General features: G+C 36.1%; 1 protein-coding gene across 33 annotated transcripts in view; it reads right to left on the reverse strand.

Annotated features, from left to right (window-relative positions):
- Window positions 1-23,115, reverse strand: part of GPC5 (glypican 5) — a 676,292-nt gene that overhangs the window by 608,508 nt on the left and 44,669 nt on the right. The gene's annotated exons all lie outside the window — the stretch shown is intronic.

Here is a 23,115-nt window from a genome sequence, read left to right on the forward strand (position 1 = left end):
GATGAAAAAAACATTCTGATTATAATTTAAAAAATTGAAAAAGTTTAAAAATTTGAAAAGTTCCTTCGTATAATTTATGCTATCCTGATATTGATTCCAGGCAAAATGATGTAGCATTTCTGGAAACAGCAAATTCAGAAAGTTCTTAAAAGGTAGAGAATAAAAGCATAATTAATCCAATACATGACTTTGTGGGAAGTAGACCTTCTTGGCAAATTTCTTATTTTTTAATGAGATCACAAGATCATTTGGTTGATAAAGGTAAATAAGATGGTAACATAAATTATTTCCATTAATAATTAAGACAAGAAAAAGTACTGTTTGAAGCAAAAATGTGATCAACTTCAGATCACTGCAGTTAGAAGACCATGAGGCCATGAGGTTTTCTAAGCTTCTGTGTGTTGTTCTACTGTGTTTCTTAGAACAAAATATAACACCACTGCTGATACAATTTGCAGAAGACAAAAAATTGGAGGAGATATAAATAATAAAGTGGTCAGGCCAACCCTTCAGGCAAATCTGGATCTTTTGGATATATGCAGTTATTGCACAGACTAAGTCAAAATACATCTGTCAAATGCAAGGTCAGAGGTTTGCAAGGGGAGTATAGAATCAAAGAATCATAGAATCATAGAATGGCTTGGGTTGGAAGGGACCCCAAGGATCATTAAGCTCCAACACCCCTGCCGTTAGCAGGGCCACCAACTTCCATATCTAATATTAGATCAGGCTGCCCAGGGCCCCATCCAACCTGGCCTTGAACACATCCAGGGACTGGGCATCCACAACCTCTCTGGGCAGCCTGTTTCAGCACCTCACCACTCTCATAGTAAAGAACTTTCCCCTGATATCCAACCTAAATTTTGCCTTCCTCAACTTAAAACCATTTCCCCTTGTCCTGCTGTTATCTACCCTCTCAAATAGTTGACTCCCCTCCTGTTTATAGGCTCCCTTTAGGTACTGGAAAGCTGCAATGAGGTCACCTCGCAGCGTTCTCCAGGCTGAACCAGCCCAGCTCCCTCAGCCTGACTTTATAGGGGAGGTGCTCCAGCACTCTGATCATCTTAGTGGCCCTCCTTTGGACCCTCTCCAACAGCTCCCTGTCTTTCTTGTACTGGGTGCCCCAGACCTGGACACGGTACTCCAGATGGGGCCTGGAGGACAGAGTAGAGAGGGACAATCGCCTCCCTGTCCCTGCTGGCCACTACTCTTCTGATGGAGCCCAGGATACCATTTGCCTTCTGAGCTGCAAGAGCTAAGAGTAATGCAGTATCTTGCAATAAACTGATACAGAATGCCCTATATATTGACACAAAGAGAACTAAGCTCCAATTCCTTTTATGACCACATAGTTATACAGGATAACACAATCTTTGGGACCATAAAAAATCAGAATTGACACACACATATCTGCTTTTTGCCAAAGCTATGAAACTATATTTATCATATGGTTGATGGTTGATCGGTTATGGCAATGGTTGTAACATTATAGAAAACCTTAATTCTGTCAATCATCATTAGTCTAGCTCTAGCTGGTGCTTAAAACTCATTCTAATAAACAACAGGAAGGTACAAATTCAACAGTAACATATTGCCAGGCATGAACTCATGCAGAATACCAAAAAGTAGAGGCAAGACATGAAAGGAGAGCAAAAATATCTAGGCATTTCTTGCAGGAAATGTATAACATATGCAGCAAACTAATTAAACAGTTATGCAAATTTGTGCCTTCTTTACAAACCTTAAGACAGTCCCACACATGCAGCAAGTGCTATGAAAAAGATTTTATGCTATTGAGCAGATAAAATAAGGTAAAAACAACAGGCAGTTTACATGATAGAGAGTATTACTTTTTAAAATAAAAGACTGTATCATTCTCACAGATGTCCTTATTTCATACTTTTTTTCCCATTTGTTGTGTGAGGGCTGCTCTGAAAGTAATGCCTCCTATTTTATTATGTTGGCGCACAATGACAGAAGCAGCTGTTGGTGGTATGACAGTAGAGGTTGAACACTCCCAACAATATTCCATTATATTTTGTTGCTGGGTGACAAATGGCAGCAGAGGCAGTCTATCAAAATGGTGTTTGACATGGAAATGCGTATGAAGCAAAGGTGTGTCACTGATTCCTCCATGCGGAAAAAAAGTGCACCCATATTCATTGACACTTGCTGAATATTTTTGGAGACCAAGCAGTGGATATGAAAACTGCAAGGTAGTGGGTAGTGCACTTTAGCAGTAGCAACAGCAACACTGAAGACAAGCCCCACTCTGAGTGACCCTGCAGATTTCACTAAGTGCAGCTTGAAGGCTCCTGTTCATCACTGGAAAAAAAATGCATAACTAATGGTGGAGCCTACATTGAAAAATAATGTTTTGTATCTGAGAAATTGCTCTACCAAATAGTGCTACTGTGTTCTTAATATCTGTTGTCATTTCCATGGAAATAAATAGGAGGCATTACATTTGCAGCAACCTACATGTAATTGATACAACACCAGAATAAGAAGTTCAAAGTTTTTAGTAGTGATATGAGTTAGGCTATAAAATGAACTAAAATTCCATGTCTACAAAGTGAAGAGAGAAATTATTCTTTGTAACAAGATTATAGGAAAGTTTAAAAAAGTAAAAAGAAAAAGAAAGAAAAAGGAAGAAAAAATGACTGACTGTAAGGACAAGCATAGTACACCTGACAACATAACTTTTGAAATATTATCACTTAAAAGTTGCATTTAGTACTAGTAACTTATGAGAGATTCTGTATGTTAATAAAAGAATAATTTTGTTATGATGACATATGGACAATTAGGTAGTCTAAAATCATCTGTACCAGAAATGTCATTTGCAATACACTGAATCACATTTACCCTCATACTTTTATGTCCAGGCTTTGATATTATTTACAAAGCTTACAAGTAAATTGAGGTTTCAGTGTTGAGAGGTAAAATAGATATAATTCAAGAACCTGACATTATTTCCTGCAGAGTTCCACATTTTCTTTGCAGTGCTTAACAGTGACAGAAACCTCTGTTTCAACTGTTGTCAAAAACATACAGAAATAAGATGAGAGCAATCAGGTAGAGATCACTCTCTGCATGATGACATAACATATTGTCACGATATTCCATGTACAAAAAAATCAAGCAAGACATTTCAAGCCATCACTCTTTCTCCATGCAGTACTGACAGCCAGTCAAGGACAGAGGTCACAATATCTGATTAAACTGATTTTATTAATTTTCTTTTCAGCACTGCAAACATATTTCATGAAACTGATCTTCATGAAAATCTCTCTGCGTATAGTCAGTTCTTATCAAGTGAGATAATTAGGATCAATTTATGGGTTTAAATATTGTCTTATAAACATGACCTTTTCTGAGTATTATGCTTCAAATTTGAATAGTCATTGCAAATTACATAGAAATATTAATAAAACATACAAAGTAAAGATACCACAGTTGTGTTATTTATATGCCACATTTATGACAAGAATAGGTTACAAAGCTAACAAATAAAAAAGCCAAATCATCAGTCTTATATGCTATAAAACTATATAGGTATCTTCAAGAATAACTGAAGTATACGCTGTTATTATTATACACCCACAGAAACTATTACCATTACCTCATACAAGTGCAAATATTTTCAGTTCCATCCTTTTTCCTGACTCTAAGGGAGAATTTCAGAGACCATATTCTTTGATTTTCAGAAAAATATGTAACTTCATTCTCCTTCAGCCATACTCAGTACTTCAGCCAAGTTCAATAGAAGACAGAATATGTGCAAAAGCAGCACTCAGAGATCCTATTTATGGTAAAGTTTAACAGACTCACTACACATTGCAATATGCTTTCTCTTTAGACATAACCGTAGTGGCAATGGAATGTCTTTGTATGCTTGTTTTTCTACACTTAGTGTGCAATGCAAGTTTTTTATTTTTTCTAATTCTCTGGCAAACACTGCAGCATAAATTATTAGTACATAGATTCTAGATATCCTATACACTCATGAGCCACCATAGCCTAATTACTGAAAAATAATTAAACCATAACTTAGGTATTATTTACTAAGTAAAAATACTGAACTTCCAAGAACTTGCCAGACAATCAATTGCTCCTCTGCTTTTCTCAATTCTGACTGGTTGTGCGCTCCAGAAGCAGATACAATGTAGCTTTTGCTAATTAACTACTCCTTTACTACAATTAAGTGTAAGAGCGAATGGCTTTTATGTTAGGAATGAATGATAGGAGAATTCCAGTGAAGTTACTGAAACTGTGCATTTATCACACACTATTTCACGTACCATTGCTGAACAATGTCAGCCTCACCTTCTTAAAAAGCCTTTATGAAAAACAATACAATGCAAATACCACTATACTTCAGCAATGATCCCTCCAAACAATAAAGAACAGCTCTCCAAGTAGTTTGAAATTAAACGGTTCTGTGAACCCTTCATGTTCCCTTAGCACATTCTTTTGGAAAGTCTAGGAAACTTATTCAACTGACCAAGATGTTGCTTGGTAGCAGTTTCATCATTCGTTTCTTACTGGGAAGACTAAACCAAGAGCATTTCAGCACTGCAGTCAATCTCTACCACGGTGAGTCAACAGAGAAAGGCAATGCAGAAAAGATCTAATCTGAAATTCACATCAACACAATTGCTAATCAGATGCAGCTTCTGATAAAAATTCCACTTAAAGCTTTTTGCTTTAGATATCACAGGCAAGAAGAAAGAACAGTTCAGCACAACATTAAAAGATAACTTGAAAACTATTGTGATTCAAAAGAAAAGAAAAAAGAAAAGAAAATCCGAATGCTAGTAGCTAAACGTTCCAAGAATTTTAATTATGTGCTGCTATAGTAGTGTTTTATTAAAAGCAGACTATGGACAGATTGAAGTGATATAAGAGTAATTTCTAGAGATGCCTAATATACTTAACCTTCACATTTTACCAATAAATTAATCATGGCTGTGACTATCCTTTGTCACTGAAGACAATCTTCATGGAATGACCAACATCCACTCTAAAACAGCATGCAGACTGCCAACAGCAGATGTTCTTGAGCCATTCGGACTGCAGATCTCTATAGAGGAAGCTTTTGCTATCATGCTAAATGACTCACTAACAATCCAAGGACTGTTTGGACAATTAAACAACAGCCAATTCCAGAACACGGCATGCACCCTGATATTTTCTGATTAATAAAAACACAGCTTTGCTTTCCAAAGAATTAAAGTTCTTAGCTGGAACTTAAATGGAGCACAGGTCAAGATTGGAAAAAATGTCAGTAAGCATTCAGTGACAATGCATCCAAAGGAATTTCTTTATCGTCTGTAGATCACATGATATTTAAAAGTCCCTAACTTTAAGATTAAACGCTAGTAAAAATGCCTTTACCAAGAGAGTTGTCAAACACTGGAAGAGGCTTCCTAAAGAGGTGATTGATGCCCCATACCTTCAGTGTTCAAGAAGCATTTGGACAATGCTCTCATTAATGTGCTTTAACTTTTTGGTTAGCCCTGAATAGGTCAGGCAGTTGGACAAGATGGCCTTTGAATATCCTTTCCAACTCAACTGTTCTGTTCTATTCTATTTCTTACTCACTAGACAAAGCACTGTACCTCTAACTTTCATTTTAGAAGTCTGCGTGTCAAGACACAGGGCTAACTTTAAGTAAAATAACTGAAATACACTGAAAGAGGTCACTGCTGATAATGAAGAAAATAGTACATCTGTGCCATACCTGAGAAAGTAAGTTACCCACAGGACACACAGAGGTTATAGTTGATATAGGATGAAAAGTGATTTATTTAGTGAATAATAGATCAGGGAATAAGGATAAATATGTCAAAGTATGAGATTACCAATCCAAATTCATTCTGATTTGTCATTTTAACGGTATCTTTTTTCATCAGTAGGCCTCTACTGACCTCCAACATAATAGAGATGTCATGCTTTGTCAGTTTTTGATACAAAACAGAACCTTATTAGTCACAATAACATCCAGCTTACCCGTTATGACAACCTACAACACTGCAAATTAGCACAGAAATGCAAAAGCAAGTATCACTCACTACAATCTTCCTTTGAAGTTTTTCGAAGTGTACTTTAGTGTTAAGTATTTATGCTAAAAATAACATTAATGTACTGTGTATTTAGCAACCATTCAGTATCTTAATATGTTTGTAAATGCAAGAAGTCTTCCTAACATGATTTCACTACTATATTGTTTCTGAAATCTTCAGTGAAATATATGAAATGTAAGTTATGGCAAGAATACATGTGACTGACTTCCATATGAATTCTCAACTGAGTACAGTAATATTAAGTAAATAAATTCAATTCTAGATTTCTAGAATGTATCATTGGAAGAGTATATATACACTAAAATCATAAATATTTTGCCTGATCATCTGTTTTAAAGAATAGAATCAATTTCAACTTACAGTGATACATCCCAATCAGTACACAGCAAACATAGCAACAATGAAACTGAGAGAAGATTAAATTCATTTTTTTCAGTGTAGTTCTCACAAGCGTAACAAGTGAAGGAAAATAATGATTTTTACACACAGAATACCATAAATGACATTTTGATTCCACTTAATCTCATAACAGCCTGGTTGGCTCCAGTCATCTTCTATCATAACTGAAAGAATTGTGGAATAGCTAATTTGCTAATAAAAATGCAACCCTTCTGTCTTCCTTCCCTTTTTTTTGGCACATTTGCAGCTAAAATGTTTTTCCATTTTAAGACACTTGTACAAAGACGGTGCCAGGGAGCCTCCCAACTCTGCCTTTTGCTCTGGAAAGTATTTTCTGACACAGGAAAAAAAAAAAAAACACAAAAATATCATAGAAGACCAATAAGTGAGTAAATAAAGAAAGAAATAAAAATCACCACAAACAACAAAAAAAGCCACCTTTGTTGAAATGCCCCCCTTTCTGTAGATCTAGAGTTTGAGCAGAATAATTAGACTCTCATGCTTTTCCAAGGAGAGTTTTATGAGCTTTAACGGATATTGCCCAGATGACCAAGATGTGTAAAAGTTCAACATCTGGCATGTGATCCTTTCCATAAAACCGTGCTGACAAAAATGATCCTTCACCTAAAATAAATTATCCTTTCCCAGGAACAAGCTAACAAGCTTCTTTGTTTATTATATTTTCTTTGCAATAAAGATATTTGAGATTTTACATTTAAGGCAAGGATATGGATCCAAATAAATTCTATGCTATACGAAAGCAAATTATTCCTGTTAAACTATCAGTAAAAACTTAGTTTGTGGTATTGATACTTTAAAATTACCATATTTCAGTGTATAATATTATAAATTAAACATGGTCCCAGCTTAAGAAGTAACTATTCTTTGTTTTCATACAGGTCTATTATAAAATCACATTATATTTGATTGATCCCAGCTAAAATATTTTTTCAGTGAGACTGATGACGAAAATTATGTTAATTTCTCACTCCTTGTTTTCATGGGTACAAGAATGAACTGGGGGAGGGGAAATGAAAAACCCCTTTACCTTTTCAGTTGTAGTTCAGAAAGGAATAAGAGCTTCATGGAACAAAAAGTAGAATTTCAAAGAAGAGCCACTCCTTAAGGTTATGGTATTCAACCATAAAGCAGAATATTGTGACTTCCTCTATTTTTACTCTTCTTTAAAAGGAATACTGAGATATTTCATTTAAAAAAAAAAAAAAAAAGAAAGAAAGAAAGATAATGTTTTCTGATGTCAGTAGAGAATTCTAAATTTTCTTTTGCATTTTATGACAACAGCTTTCTGTTCTACTTAGTCATCTAGGATACCTATTAGCAATCCTCTATTAAAAAAAAAAAAAAAAGAACTCTGAAGAATTAACATCACTTCATATTTTTATTTTCCTGTCTTTAAATGGTTAAATTTAAAAGTATTATGTCATTACTTGCCTTTTTCCTTCAGTCTACTTAAAGCTTATGTTATTCTATGATCTATACCAAATAAAAGAAACAATTTCATCATATGGTATGGGCGGAATCAGGACAAAAAAAAACATCTACACCAACACTGTGTATGAAGCGGTGCTACAGATGCTTCCTGAAAAGCCTTACATTAGACCTGATATTCTCCAGCTTCCAATTTAGACTAGGTTTCATTAACCAGGGATAGTAAATTTGCATTTATTAGTGAACTACTCTGTGGAACTGAATTGATGTAAAAATTTTGCAGTCCCTCCATCCCAATGCCATTAGATTCACAGCTGTTGCATTTGCCTGAGAAGAACCACCTTCTAATAAATTCTTTTTATGCCTCCTATTATTGGAGGAAAGAGTCAAAAGTGGATCTCTGTTTATCATATACACTCTACAGCATCTATTCTGAGGTGGTTAGAAATAAATCAAAATGTTTTTGAAATGCAAGCTTATTGTGGCTCCAGTGCTGTTTTCTTTTCTTTTACTAAATTCCTACAGCTCCATTTTAGGGTTTTGTTTTGTTGGGTTTTTTTTTACTCCTATTGAGTACTAAGCTGACATACTTACTAAACTTTTTTTTTTTTAACATAAAATTTACTTTTTCATTTTCTGTGAATTCAATTAAACTGAGTGACGTACGGCTTTCTTACATTTACATAAAACTTAAAATATTTAACTCAAAAACAAACATTCTTGTAGTTATTTGTAAAAAAAGAATAGTCTGGGGAAGCAGTTAGATATTAAAATGTAGCTTGTCAAAGCTAGTATGTGCTACTCATTGTAGCAGCATAGTACCAAGGATATCTGTGAAAATACACAGGATTCATTTTACACTTTGATGTGTGGCCTTTGTTTCTTGAAAGTGATCTGCTTTGCACTGATAACTCCACATACTGTTTGATGCAAGGCTGGTTACATAAGATGCCCCTAATGAATTCTCTCAGGGCAGCTATAACCTGTGCTCTCATACATTTTAAAAGGACTAACTTCTAAAACTCAAAAGGTAAAATTGCAAAGTAATCTATAAATAAGATAGTACTTTCACTGAGAAACTTTGTGTCATTTTAAATTTCTAGGTCTTCTCTATCTAATATATTAATAGACTCTCAGCCATAGTTTTGTCAGAAAATCGTACTATTGATTCAGTACAAAGGCATTCCACATCCTATTTTATGTGGCTCTAAAATATATGTCAATGCTTGGTCATACTTTCACTAACTGGTAACAGCAGCTAGCTTTCCAGAAACAGAGTATCCTACAATTCACTGAAAAACACTGCAGTAGATTTCTGACAGACGAAAAGTATGTTGAAGACTGAACACAGAAGTCAACAGGAGTTTTCATTTCTGACACTGCTTTCTGTATAGCTCCTCATGGTAACTTCTAGATTAAACTTAAACAAAGTTCTCTCTGTTCTGATTCAACACCTCAAAGTTTTAGTATTTTGCATGAAATTTTGTATTATATTCAACTAACATCTGCCATCGCTCCTCTGCAATATTTTCAATCCTCTGCAATATTTTGTGGAAAGCTACCTTCAGTTTCATGCTGACAGCAACTGGGTCATTGGTTTCAGAAATCCTATATCAGTCAAATTCATTCCACCACTATGTGGAAAATACTGTAATAAATGTAACGTGCCAGACTTGATTGACCGGATATCCATCAAGATGCAGCATTCCCTTTATTCATAGCATCTGTTATGAACAGGAAAACTCATAGTATGATATTTTCACATGAATGAATGCTTTCTATCCTATAAAAAAAATAGGACAAACTGAGATGAACTTTGAGCTAACTCCCAATCGCCGTTACCAGCTCCTTATTCTATGCTTCAAGCACTGCTTTCTTTGAAAACAAATTACTTAAAACCTGACTATCGCGTCATGAAAACATGCTTTATAAGCACTGCAAAAGATTTTGGAAATTGCCTCATTAGTCTTCTGTGGAAGCAATTGATATGATCTCAAAACAACAGAACTCCAAGCTAAACATATTTTTTTTACTCACTACATGTTGAAAGAGACAGAATAATAAAGGAAAAAGATATCCTGGTATAGTCAGAACAAGGGGCTTAAGTTTCCTTTCCTACTCTGGCTGCAGCAAGTTTGAGTAGGGCCATCTGGCCGATGCCTTTGGCAACCACACACCTCATAAATTGAACAGCTTATCCTTCTTCCTACTTCTTTGCCCTCCTTTTGGTTACTCTTCTTTCTCCCTTTCTCTGTCTCAGTCTCCTCTCACATACAGAACCCATCCTTAGTTTTTCTCCTCTGGTCTCTGTTTTGCTACATCTGAATCCAAATTCAGTACATCATTACCTCTGTAATTCAACTAATACCTATGTCCTGCTAGCCTGGCAAGTCTCCTCTCCTCTAGAGGTCTTCAGTACTCCCCTCCAGCTATCTGTGACACTCAGTTATTTCTCATTTACCTTTCTATTAACTACCTAGGAAATCCAGCCAGCCCCCATACCACTATTTGCAATTTCTGTTTGCTACACACACTGTCATTTGTCACAAATAGCTATTCCTCATGTCCTTTCCAGTAGTTTCCAGCATCCTGATGATCTTACCCTCAGGTCAGGATCTAGACATTTGCCTCCAGCCCTGTCTATTTCTCTCTGTGGACTGCAGAAGGAAGGCCACAATGCTTATAACTTACATGAGTAGAGTTGCAAGGAAATATCCTGAGTGGAAGGATTTACTGAGCTACATAAGATCCTGCAGGGCAATGAGGCCCTACTTTGCCTACAGACTGAGTCCACTTATATATGACATGAGCTAGTTTCTAACTAAGAGTTGTGCAACTGTCTAGGTAGCTTCTCACCAGGGCCACCCTTCCGTGCACTCCATACCTCTTGTTTTGAGGTTCTTGACTTCCAGTTTGATTTCTCCCAAGATCTCTATATTCTTCTCTGTTGCCTTCATGAAGTATAAAAGCCAAGAAGCATTTCCTCCTTCCTTACCTACCATCTTCACTGAAAATCCCAGAAATATGCATACCAACATTTTGTTTATATCTCACGGATACCAAAATTCAATTTCACCTACTTTATAAGTAAAAGGCTTAGAGATTCTCTGCTTTTCCCTCTTCCTCTTAAATGGGACATGGAGGCCTTGATCCCTCTTTAGGCCTACTAGAAAAGAGAATGTGGAGCCCTTCTACTAGTTCTTCCTCAAACTTGGAAATACTGGAAGAAACAGGGAAATTCTCCTCATTCTCTTGTTATTGGAAGAATACAGAGGGAAAAGCAGGTGTACCTCATATCTCACTCACATGAGGAAGCAACAATGGGAGTCATCATCCCTAAAGGCAGTGAGAAGATGCAGCTACCTCATCTTGAATTCACTTTGAACACATAAAGCTCACAAACAGTTTTCCATAATCCCATACAGTCTCCATGTTCTTAGGGAGCTTAAGGTATCTTGGTTATAGTAAAAATGCAGTTTATTGGACAAAGGTTGACAATTTTATTTGTATGTAACTTAGCTGGATTTGTTTTCAGCTTTCCTTCCTTGCGATTTTCTTAGTTTCAGTTCTATCTTGCACACTTTCAGGATCAGAGTGGCAATATCCATACACTGTAGGTATTTAAGATCATTGCTTATTCTAAGTTCTCCAAAAGTTTCACTTAGCAGTGGGTGAAACCTTGAAGTCTGGGGGGCAAAAATACCTTGGGGAAACTGTGAAGGAAGAAGTGCAGTCACCCCCCCATCATACTCAGCTAATCCTCTAATGAAAACATGCAATAAAAGTTCACATGCAGGTTCACAAAAAGGTCCAGATATATACAAACAAGTATTAATAAGAATGCAATAGAAGTACAGAGAAAATTTAACTTCTGTATATGTCATTAAAGTGAATGATATTGTAAAATCATATGCATTTTTTTAACAATACACTTTTACTTTCCTGTTTAAAAAAGACATACTGTATGAAAGAACCAGTAAAACTATTTGAGGATTGGATAAAACATTTTACAGTAAGGCACTTAAGACAACAGCTTTGCTTACCAAAACCATTTCTGAGAATTTTACCATTACACTAATAAGGAGAATATTATTTGGAGAGAATACTGAATGTTAAAGGACTCTTTAATCTACCAGAAAAGAGGTTCACATGCACTGAGATCATCCACTGATCACCCACATCACTGGATCAAATTATCAAAGAAAGTTATGGTTTCATCATCTCCTACTGAAAACTTAATAAAATTGGCTTCCTTTCTGAAAAACAGTAGTTAAATTTTAAATATTAAACTCAGTGTAGAGGTAAATACATAATGTTTGACCAGATGATCTACTGATACAACTTACTCAAAGATTTTATCACAGTTCAGACAGGGCTCCAGCTGTCAAAATCTACAAGTAGGGAATTATAAGACCAGATCTGTGGGAGAATAGTATACTTTTTCTCATATTTAGTGGACTCCCAAAATTTGCAGCCAGCCATCAAAAACTACAAACTGTCTAAACATCACAGAGTTATGGACTAGTACTATAGCAATGAATCCAAAATGACACAAGGAGTCACATCAACCTGCATCTTAAATCATCTGTTTCTGAAGAAGGAAAAAAAAAAAAAAAAAAGGTACAAATTTCACAAATCCTGGGCTGCAGTATCACACAGACACACAAGCGTTTGTGCAGCTGCTTCATGAAGCAGATCAGGAAAGTATCCAATTTTAAAATAACGCATCAGCTTCCCACTCTAGCAGCCACAAAAGCATCTGGGCTTCAGTCAGATTCCTGACTGAATCAGCTGAACCTCTATTTGCAGCAGGAGTCTGAGCAAAGATGAAGCCAAAATACTTAAAGGTAATGAATATGTCTTCTTAATATCTGAATTCACAAAGGTAAACCTACTCCTACTGAAATCAATGAGACTTGACACCTCAATTCATGTTGTCTAACTTTAGGTGCCAACTGAAGCACCCAGACATGCCACCAATGAAGATGGAGAAGTTGGCTCATCTGCAGGTATCTCTCACTGTTGACTACAAAGCAGCCCAGGAAAGCTGTCAGCTTAGGTGTCTCAATTAAGTGGAAAGTAGCTGGGTTTTGGAGCCCTTGTGGATTTAGGTCAGCAACTCAAATGCACTCCATTTAAATGCAGACAGCAAGGAGTATAGTGACCTTAGGCTCTTTCTGTTGTCTGTGGAGGAAGGTTAGCTCTAGGAGTCTGTCTTGAACATGGTATACTATCCTTTCTTTCTAAAGTCCACAAAGGGACTTTCAAGTGCCTAACTTAACACAGAATATATTCAGCTAATTTTCTAAAACTTAAAATCACTAAGCATAAGCAGACAACAATAAACAGCTTTAAATAGCTAAGTCACATGACTTGTCTCAGAAAAGCCCTTCAGCATGTCCTCAATAGATGACTTCATTATCTGTGTTTCCACCACTCAGCTGCCCTGACTGGTAATGCCAAAACACCAAGCTAATTTCAGTAAGATGTACCCTCTGCTTACCTGAACAGAACTGCATGTGCTGCAAAAGCTCCTGCTTTTTTCTGTACCAGAGGAGACAACACAAACTGAATATACTTGTAAGTTCAAAGCTAGAGCAGGGAAAAAATACTGTTCAGCAATAAATGTCCCTCAAACTACCTTTCCTTCACACTGACACCAGAGCCATTCAGCAGCAAATATTTGTAACCTTTGAAGCAAATGTAAATGCAACATTATTTAATTTTCTTTTCAGAACAGAATTATTAATGAAACTATATTTATAAGCCATTACAGGCAATCTTTCATGGTTATTCTTAGGGAATTTTTTTGTGAAAAATTAATAAGGAAAAGAAACCACCAGTATTCAGTTCAATGCATTTTTAAGTGTGAAGGAAAGGGTCAAAGGCAAGACTAGAACTTCACACAATACCTTCCTTGTGAATAACAGCTGAGAAGTCTGCAAAGCAAACTAACTACTTAACTTTTACATTATCAACAAAGCTGTCTTTTGAAAGTGGTTGGTCACCTGCTATGCTTGATCAAGTTACCTTTGACTGAAATCCTCTCCCTGCCTAAAAAGAGAATGCTATTTTCTTTAAAAAGTTTCAGAGACTCCTAAGAAAATCCTATTTCATTTGAATTCTAAAATTTTAGGGGAGAGGTTTCAGGAAAAGGTAAGCATCCATGCTGCCTCCAATTCAATCTAGATGACAAATCCAAATGGTATCAAATTAAGATAAAATATATATTGAGACCATGAATGCACATTTATTACATTATTTTGTGCTTCTGATACATCATTATTAGACATTGAGAGCATACAATTCTATCACAATATATGGCATGTCAAATAAAAATCATGTTTCAAGTCCAGATCAACATAGAAGCATCACCCAGTGCTCCCCTTGTCAGGATTTGAATCTGGCTCCTATGTATTTTAATTAACAACAATATCTGGAAAAGGAAACCTGAATTTCCAAAAAATATATGACTGGCTCTTCATTAACACATGCATTTGATTCCATCCATCAGACATCAGTCACATTTCTTTGTCAAACAACTGACGTCAAATCTCTCTTTGCAGAAATCAAGATGCTTTCCAGTAATTACAGGCCTTTGATTGCTGGCCTCTTATCATGGCAAAACAGCCGTGTAACTTCAACAGAGTTCCTTTTAAGGCTGACACTGTATCAAATACCTTTTTGCTCTTATTTCAGAAGCCAGATTCCTGCTTGTATTTCAGTACGCTACAGGTGTGTACTAAAGTTTTCACATCTGACAAGTAAAGAATAATTTATTCTTAAAGTCTCAGTGTTTAGATAACTCTTAAATTAAGAATGTTAACGGTATTATTGTCTATCAGTTCTACTGCCATGAAAATTATTGTCAATAATATCTGCTTTAAAGCAATTTAAGCAGTCTTCAGTTACATAACCACAGTCTTAACAGCATAAACAGAGAAGCTTCAGAGTACCTGTAAGGATCTAGTACATGTAAGGACCAGACAAGGAGACATGGCACAGGATCTGCAGATCTCCTCCAGAACAGCTACTTGAGTAGCTGTGAAATCCAGTAGCATTATATGTCAAGTGATATATATGGGGAAAAGAAATCCTGCTTCATGTGTAAAATTGTGCCCTCACAGTTGACCTGGCATAAGATCTTAAGTCTGCAATAGTTATTTATGTGAAAAATTCAGCTTAATTCTCTAATAATTAAAAAAAGAAAATATATAGTAGGTATTGTTAGAAAAGTAATAGATAGCAAAGCAGGAACCATGGTACGTTGTTACCTAAATTGATGTTCCCCTACATTTTGAATAATGTGTTCAGTACTCTACTGACATAGGCTTTGAAATCTCGCATCACTGAAGCACCCTAACTTCTAATCATAAAGAACCTTATCATCACCTCTTAGGAAAATCAGAGTTGTTGTTTATCCTTGTCTGGGGAAGAATGAGATTTGTTGACTTCAATTGCTTCAATCTATATTTTATTCTGGGATTTTATTTTTATAGTTTATCAGTAACTACAGTATCCTGGATACTGAGGAGACCTTTGATAACTGAAGATGAGACAACAGCCAGTATCTGAGAACTCAGCCTAACAGACTCAGATGAAAAATAAGTCATAAATTTTAATGTTCAAGCTGATTGGCCACTAGAACACTATCTGTGGAGGTAATAGAATATCAACCCCATCTCAAGTATTCCAGTTCAGATATAGCATCGGCTTTTGGAGATGCACTGTATTCATTTGCCAGCCACTGCTTTGCTTTATAAAAAAAACTTCTTGCATGCCCAAGTTGTGCTACAGCAGTCAGATTCTATGATTCTATTTGATCCTTAAAAAAGGTGAATGTGAACATATGAAGGCGTTCATGGCAGTACAGTCTAGCATTAAAATAGTTTATTGAAAGATGAAAAACATCAATTTGATCAGAAGACTGAATGCAGTTTACCCCATGCACATTCTCCCACAATATTCTTCCTCATACATGTAATTAATGGAAGACCAGTGAGTCACATTCTCCAAGCACTTCTAAAACTAAATGAGATTTAGTATGGTACATGTATCATGAAGTTCTTCCGCAGTATACATTTCACATGTAGGGTTTGTGGTTACTCTGATTTCTTTTGGCATGCTTTATGTGTATTTTAAGTACCACAGGGCTCATGCATTTCATATCCTCAGTAAATCTTTTCAAATCATGTAACATAATTTAAGTCTTCAAGTAACTTTCATTTATTTCTTTCAGCACCACAAACCCGCATTTCACAGTCATTTTTGTTCTGCACTCCCAGTTTTTGTAAAACAATTTGACAAGGCTTTCTGTAAGAATAGATAAGGACTTTGCATATCCCCCAGATTTTTTCTCTTTCTCTTTGCACTCTCCACCATGACTCACTGTCTATCTAACTGAATTTGGATTCAGCTCTAAATGAGATTAAGAGCCTGAGATTCATCAATGGAACTTCAAACCCTCAAATTCAGCAACAAAATTGGAGTTAAAAGATTTTGGGCTACATTTTATTTATTGGCGGAAAGTGGATCAGTGTTCTTGTTAACAATGTAAGATACTTTCATCCTCTTGAAGTATTGCAACATTGCTATTTTACAATGAAGGAATATCTTCAACCCTTCCTTCTCCATGTTGTCTTTAGGTTACCAAATTAAATTCTTAGCATAATACAGGAAAATAATAAATTCAGAAGCAAGCAGTTATGATATATTATTAAGTGAAACCTGGTTATTCTTTACACGTTTCTCCAGTGAACATTATTTCACTGGAGAAACAACATTCTTTAGAAAAGAACAACAGGTATTCTTTTTTGCTATCCACTTTATCTTCTGTAATTCGTGACTCAGTGTTACTATGGTAAGTGCACAGAATTGAGAACATGCTTATTTGAAAGAGAGAAAAATGCAAGGATGACAAGATACAACTATTATATCATACATAGTATCATTAAAATTTGCTTAGTTTTGTTGCATACAATAAGTTAGGCAAAAATTTGTACATAGAGATAATATCTCTAGTGAGTGGATCAGCTTTCAGCTATGCTATTCTTAAGAAGATATGACGTATTATTAGGTTACTAGAGATATAAAACAGCTTATTTTAGATATATGAAAATAATTTGTCTTCATAAATCATCTTCATCTGAAGACTAAATTCTTGTACTCAATACAATCTCAGTTAAATTATACTTCAGGTCATTTTGGAAGAGCATATTGCTCTAACCACTCCTAAATATGCCCAGCCTCGGTATCTAGTTGTCCAAGTAAGACCAAGGCCTGTTTTTTTATTAATCTGTAAAACTATGCCCTTGGAAAATTCATTAAGTGAGAAGCCTAGCACTTTTACTTGTGATTTACTTTTCCAGCCTTGTCATTTTTGTAAGTATTTAAAAATTAGATATAGCACTTATTTTTCAGTATTCATCCACTGAAGGCACAGTCCTGGTAAGATGTTCGATGCTTTAATTATGCTACTTTTATGCAAACACATTTCTTCCCTTACACGATAAAGTGCCTTACTAGAAATGGACAACAGGGGGACTTGAACTCTGCTCTCTGTTGTATTTATGTATTTTGCTTCATTTTAGAGCCACTTGATTCAAAAAAACAGTACAAACTGGAATGCTTCCAATGCTAATATGTCATCTTTGTTCTCTTTCTTGGAAGACTAAACAATAGGTCTTTCTGCTTTTATCTGAGTATTTGATCATTAAGTCAGAGCTAGATTTCTTCTGCCTACTCTTACCCTGGCCACAAGAATCTTACATTCTAGGCTGGAGAGTAACTGCCTGAGCTTTCACAAGAGAGGTGGAAAGCGCTTTATCCCATACTGCTTGATAGCCCCACAGGGAGTCCCATCTAACTCTCTCCAAATTTAAAGGAGAAAACTTTTGTTTCCAGACTTGTCCAACATAATGATTGGATATATTTATCAATATACATAAATCTGTGGTTTAATATATTTGTTTGTCTGTTGTTTATAAATACATAATTTTATTGCAGCATTTTTTTTTTTAAGTAAGTTTAAGTAACTTGGTTGGAAACCTGAGAATTGGTCTTTAAAATAATACCATAGCAGAACAATAGTTATGTTACAGTAGTGCTACACTGAACCACAGCATACTATCATTAATAAAACCATAGATTTCCTACATGAAGTTAGAAGTCACTTAGTTACCCTGGTCAAATCCAGTCTCTGTAAATCCTACCTGAAGTTAAGCAATCAAAAGTATAGCAGTGATACAAACAAATTGCTTTTCCACATTACCTTAATGTGTGGGTACTTAAAATTATGTTAGTTTTTGCTGTGTACTTCTGCTTGCTCAAAGAGAAAGGAAGGTATTGATGGACTACAGGAGAGGTCAGAAAATCTGTTCAGTGAGCTTGTGTAGGTGCATTTATACTAGCATCTCAGGTTGGATTAAGAGCAGTCTCTTAAAATTATTCTCCTAGTTGGTTCATGTCACAGAGCAGTTACACAGTTCACAAGCACAATTCCTTATATATGAACCTAAACTGAAAGATGCATTGTAGGACTACACCAAATTTGCTCCAGCCACTAGTGGTCATGAGATCAACAGTGGATCATCTGCACAAACTTTTTCCTATTGTGCCTCAGTGCTTGCCAATATACACAGCCTACATGACTTGGAGTACAGAAGATCTCTCCAGAAGTGACATGGCTATTCATCCTATCATTTCTGGAAGTGACAACATTTTGTACTTCTGAGGATCAAATTCTTAAAAATGTCTTCATTTAATTAATCAAAACATCTTTTAGACTGCTGGACTCTGTCTTTACATTCATCTGTCTTAAACAACAATAATGAGATCGTAGAATCATAGAATGGTCTGAGTTGAAAAGGACCGTGACGACAATCCAGTTCCAACCCCCCTGCTATGTGCAGACATCAACCACTAGACCAGACTGCCCAGAGCCACATCCAGACTAGCCTTCAATGCCTCCAGGGATGGGGCATCCACAACCTCCTTGGGCAACCAGTTCCAGTGTGTCACCACCCTCTGTGTGAAAAACTTCCTCCTAATATCTAACCTAAACCTCCCCTGTCTCAGTTTAAAGCCATTCCCACTTGTCCTATAGCTATCAGCCCATGAAAACAGTCATTCCCCCTCCTGTTTATACACTCCCTTCAAGTACTGGAAGGCCGCAATGAGGTCTCCCCAGAGTCTTCTCTTCTCCAAGCTAAACAATCCCATTTCCCTCAACCTTACTTCATAGAAAAGAAGCTCCAGATGGCAGAAGGCCATTTAAAACATCTTCTTGTACTTGAGATAGCATTAAAGTGTGGTAAGAATTTCATGTGTTTTCATGGGATTTTTCATAGTATTACATTTTTATCATTATGGAAATGATATAATTTTAGCACAGTAGGCAGGAGAAGTGGGCTAAACCGGAAATCTGTGCAGTTTAACAAAGGCAAATGCCGAATTCATCACCCAGGGATGATGAATCTCATGGACCAACTGATGCTGTCTGGAAATCAGTTTTGCAAAAAAGGCCCTGGGGGGGTCCTGGTAGACACCCAGCTGAGCATGAGTCAGCAATGTACCCTTGCAGCAAAGGCCACAACCAGCCTCCTAGATTGTATTAGGAGGCATGCCGCCAACAGGTTGTGAGAGGTGAACCTTCCCTTTTATTCAGCTTTAGTGAGGCCACATCAGGAATACTGTGTCGTGCTGTGGGCTCCAAAGTACAAGAGAGATGCTGTGCTAACAGAGTCAGTGCAAAGACTATGGAGAGAGAACTATGAAGACAATGAAGTGACAGAAGCATCACTATTACAATCAAAGGCAAAGAGGACTGGGACTCTTTAGTTTAGACTTAGCCTCCTATTTATTTCCTTGGAAACGACAACAGATACAGAGAGCACAATAACTATTTGATAAGAGTAAATTCTCAGCTACAAAACACCATTTTTCAACATAGTCACCATCATTCACTATGTATCTTCAGTAGCCATGAACAGGAGCCTGCATGCTGTGCTTGTAAAAATCTGCACCAGCAGAAGTGACCCACAGTCACTGTTGCCACTGCTGAAGTGCACTGCCCACTGAGTTCAGATCCAGTGGTTGGTCCCCATCAATGGTCAGCAAGTGTAAATGAATGTCAATAGGGGCCATTTTATTTTGCATGGAGGAATTCAATAACACACCTTTGCTTCATATGCACTTCCAAGTCAGGTACCGTTTGATCAGACTGCCCCTCTGCTGCCATCTGTCACTAGGCAACAACATGTAATGGCATATTGGTGGGAAGGTTCAATTTCTACTGCCATACCACCAACATCTGCCTCTAACATTGTGGGCCAACATAAAATACGAGGCATTACTTTCAAGGCAGCCCTCAAAGCAGTATTATCTTTTGAAGAGTGGAAAAGCAACTTTGTGGATTCTCTGTGACAACCAGATGATTAACTGGATACACTGAAATGTTAATACAGTCTTTAAATTTTCCCTTTCCTTCTGTTATTTATTCATTTTAGGTTGTAAATGCTTCAATGACTTTTCTCTTCTAAGACTTTTCTTTTCCCCACATCCTAATTCTCTAATTCTATACTTCTCCCATTATTTCCCTGAGGTTTGGCTGTTATGATTTATTCCAATCTGGTTTGTTAGTTTTTTTATTTCATTTTCATTAATCGATTCCCTGGTTGATTGCCTTGATTAGTACATTCACATAAGTTCATGCTTGGACATTTTTTAAAGGTCTAATTTAATTGGCATGGATATATGGATACATTTAATTATTTAAGTGACTTGTATAAGTATTCCTGTTTTCATGAGAGGAACTGAGTTTTAAAAAGAAATGCAAAAAGCTTCAGACTAAGTGCACCTTCCCAAATCTGTTTGACAGTATGTTCCTGTTCCAGTTGCATTAGGTACCATAGCAACTGTTGGGAAAGAAGTGGGATATCAAAGAACTATCTCAGCTAGAGAAGTAAACATGTAGTTGGAAGTACAAATCTGTTTTTGTTTTCTTTTTTCCCTGCTACGTTGTCTGTTCTGAGTCTAATTCAAGTGTGATGTTCATAATGAGCAGCAGTCTGAAATACTTTTTTGTTTGTTTTCTCCTTCCCACCCCAAGCTCTAGTGACTGTATTGGTGACATTGTGAAAGACCTTAATATTACTGAGTCTTTTGCTTTTTTAATAAATATACTCTACATATGGCATATGTAAGTAAAAACTGTACATTTTTTAATGTAGGTGTAGGGAGCCACTGGAGGCCATAGAGCTACCTAACTCCATTTAAAATAGACATAACTGATCTTATATTCAGTTGTTATAAAACCAAATGTCCCTAGCTCACATACAGACACCAGATGTGGGCATCTGCAGGCTGAAAGAGTGAACTAGAAACTGCCATCAAAAACAATGTTTATTGCCATTCTCTAGATTACGCAGGACACCCTGCACAAACTGGCAGGTATGACAGAAGGCAGACAGGATCAGCACCTCTGAAGATTTGAAGGATGGATGGGACACCCTGCTTCTAAAAATACACGAGATATATGTCTATTACATGACTGAATTAAGTCCAGAATCCTGTTCCAGTGAGCTGCTGCTAACATCTTTACCTCTTGGAAAGCCGCACTGCATTGTGTCATTACGTCCTTTTGTTTTGTTACAGCTACCATCCCTCATTTCTTATGGTCTCTTCTAACTTCACCCTATTTCTATTTGCTCCTACTTCTGGCAACTCAGAACAAAGAAGTTCAAGTTACCACCTACTGAATAATTGCTTCCGTATTTTATTCAAAAGTAACTGAAAGTTAGTTTGATAAAGCCAGGAAAATAAGTGAGAAGAAATACTTTTTTTATTTTTTTTTTTTTTTTTAAACCACAGGAGTCATTAATCTGTTTCACAGTAAGGACTAAGCATGGTTACTGTAGCAAGGGCTATATTTAAACCTTAAATTATAATAAATACCCAAGAAAACATTATCTTCAAAAGAAAACAGCAGGTTCATGATCACCAGGTGTAAAAGAATGAAAGAAAGAAAAAAAGCCATCTCAATGCACCATGAAGTATAAGATGGAAACATTAAATGAAAAACTAAATCTTTCCCAAGGGGGGTTACTCCTGCAAAAGTTCCTCAGATATTAACTTTTACCTATTAACAGAGTAAAGGAAAAGCCCTTGAATAAAAGAAATTACAAATCTTAATCCTCTACTTTAATGGAAACTCTTAAATTAGGTGGCTATTTCAGGTTATTTTTACAACAAGTCATGAAGAATCATGTCCCTCGTGGGACTGACCAAAATTGAATTTGCAGCTTTCTCTACAAGGCTGATAATCACAATAAAATCAGAATCAGCCAGGTAATAGCTTCAGTACAACAGTTACACAGCAAAAAGCAAATTAAAATGTAAATAGAATTTTAATATGGCTGAACTAGGCCTTACTTTGCTTACAGCGTATTTGCTTGCTGCTTTTAAATAACATACAAGTAGTGACAAAATTGAATTCTGACTGGTGATAATTGGACATTTTACATTTCCAGCACTTTGTTTAAAATAATATAAGGTTAAAACTGTGTCAAGTAAAAGCAAGAAAGTTAGATTACAAAGTATGTTAGGAACACCATACAAAACCATGTTATGCCTTAAAATTTCCAGTCCCCCACAGTACATCTACAAAATTGCAAATTTTAAACAACAACAGTTATTCCAGTCTTCAAATCACAAAGACTACATATCTTATCATATCTTATACGCACAAGCTAAGGAATAAGAAATACTTATGTTTAGTTATTTTTAGATACCTAGCAATAATTGAATACATTTATACATGTGTACTGCATTTTACATAAGCATGAGACAAAGACATGCTATACTCTGAAACAAAAAATAAAAATAAATAATAATAAAAATAATAAAAATAAATTCACCATATTATTCATTTGGAAAGAAATTTCCTCAGCCACCTATTTAGCATGATCCTGCAGAACATGTAGGCTTTAATTTGCAAAGTTTATCTCATCCAAGCCAAGTAGGCAGACCACAGCTATCCCAATGGTGGCAGTGGAGGAGAACAATATGGAATTTACAGTGCATCTCACCTCTCATTGTGAGAACTTACTTAGCTCCCATTTAGCACATAATTCCCTATTTTCAAAATCCTGCTGACAGAATATGATCTGTGGAAAAGGGC

Source organism: Gallus gallus, chromosome 1, assembly GCF_016699485.2.
Source record: "Gallus gallus isolate bGalGal1 chromosome 1, bGalGal1.mat.broiler.GRCg7b, whole genome shotgun sequence".
NCBI classification, from domain to species: Eukaryota; Metazoa; Chordata; class Aves; order Galliformes; family Phasianidae; genus Gallus; species Gallus gallus.